General features: G+C 32.3%; 1 long non-coding RNA gene across 1 annotated transcript; it reads right to left on the reverse strand.

The window, feature by feature from the left end:
- Positions 1-1,082: 1,082 nt before the first annotated feature.
- LOC113373004 lies at positions 1,083-1,556 on the reverse strand. The gene is made up of 3 exons (XR_003366836.1): positions 1,463-1,556; positions 1,295-1,403; positions 1,083-1,229 (listed from the first exon to the last, which is right to left on the reverse strand). It is a non-coding gene; the product is annotated as an uncharacterized LOC113373004 (long non-coding RNA).
- Positions 1,557-2,005: the final 449 nt, after the last annotated feature.

The following is a 2,005-nucleotide window of genomic DNA, read 5'->3' on the forward strand; positions in this document are numbered from 1 at the left end:
AAGCTTCATAGGTTCCCAGCCTATGAAGTTTAAGGACAAATGATAATTAATTAATGTGAAGAAGAGCGCGAAAAATATAAGAGAAGTTCTTTCATGACGCCACCCTTTTGAGCTCTGAATAAAAGTACGCGAACAACCCCAAAAAAGGTACGATCGAAGATTTTAATGTCAAAACGTCCCTTAACCTTATATTAACTAAATACTACTATAATAATAAAAAGTCTTATCTCACAGTTAATTTTCCTTTTGATTATGTCATATCATCCAATTCAGTTGCAGGCGGTAGTTCAGGTAGTAGTAGTGGTGCTAGTTGGTTTTGAGTTGATATTTTCTGCCAAATCTCGTGGAAGACCTAAAAAGAGGTAAACATAGAATTTCATTACATTTATTCGTATGGGTTGCAGAAGTAATTGTTGGTACCCACTTGCATATATCCTTTAATTCGGTAGTGGTCTCTTGGTGGTTCGTGTATATCTTGGTAAAACATATAGACATACAATACAATGTCTTCTTTGAAAGACATCTGAAATGAAAAAAAAAGCACAAATGCCCCTAAAAATAGGGACAAACAAATAAACGGGGCCCCGGTTATATTAATAAAAGAATGTATGGTCATAACTAATAAGGTTAAATTAACAATAATAGGATAAAAACCTTTAAATATGTGTATCCTCCTGGTAGGTATTTAGAAGTCCTGGTGCTTTGTGGTGCGAAAAGAAATTAATTCTGTAACCCTGAAATAAAAAGTGGTTCAGAAAATATAAAGAAAAAAGATTTATACATATTACTTAGCAGCACGCCAATAATTTTAGTGTTTTGGTACATCAATTGGTCTGACCATGTCCTCCTATGGGTTGTGGAAGTAGTTCTTAGTACTCGCTTGAATATATGTTTTTATTCGGTAGAGGTTTTTTGGTAGTACCTGTATGCTTGGTAAGCAATTTTCTTGAAAAGATATCTGAAATGAGATAAAACAAACACAAGCGCCCCTGGAAATAGGGACGAACATACAAACGGGGCCCCGGTAACAAAAATAAAAATATCTTATACTTATATCTAACTAAGATCTAATTACTTAATATTAACTTATGAATACGAGAAAACCTGTACGTATCTATATTGAGGTGAACTGAAAGGGTTAAGGGTACTCTTGTTAGAGTGCAATGATTGCTGCTTGGTATGTTAAGCATCTCACTCCCAAATATGAAGGGTAATTTAACTCTGCATGCCTGAAATGAAAAGTGACTTGAGAACATGGAATAGATGATGAATCATAAATACTGTATGTGGCAACCTGCTTGTAATCATTCTAGTGCTCTGGTGCATCATATAGGTACACATCTTCTCCTGGTCGTTGTTGTAGTGTTCTACCTCCCGGTATCTTTAGTTGAGGCCCATTTACACTAAAATAAATGTTAATTTTGTTATTTTTTACATAATTTAGGGTTTTGTATCATCATACTTTTTTTTAACTTCAAACAGTACGTCTTCAACATTTCTCCGTTTAGGAGACTTATTGTGCAATCACAAAAAATTTAAATTATTTAATTAAAATATGTTCATTGCATTACGGTAGAAAAATCAGTCAAAATAAAAACAAGTAATTTATTTAACAAAGTTTTTAGATTTTTAGACGAGTTATTTACATCCATGCTACTAATAAAATAATTCCAAAAAATAAACATTATACAAATAATACTAATTATAAATTAAAGTGTATGGGGTTGCGTTGCTTCTGGGAAAAACATCTCAAGGACCCATACACCAAATGAAAAACAATATTATTAATGAAACGCGAATTACTAGAACCTGCCGTGGGGGGTAGGCGACAGGAACACATTTAAACGCGGAAATCGTTTTAAACGATATTAAAATTACGAATAAGTCGTCGCACGAACAAAAAAAAATTAAAATGTGGACGCAAATAACTCATAATTATAATTTAACAAAATTATAAAAAATAATTAAAAATTGTAAATGTGATTGAATAAAAAAAAATTCATGC

This window comes from Ctenocephalides felis, unplaced genomic scaffold, assembly GCF_003426905.1.
Source record: "Ctenocephalides felis isolate EL2017-DRISC unplaced genomic scaffold, ASM342690v1 CF-g0.4_SCAFFOLD_01604, whole genome shotgun sequence".
NCBI lineage: Eukaryota > Metazoa > Arthropoda > Insecta > Siphonaptera > Pulicidae > Ctenocephalides > Ctenocephalides felis.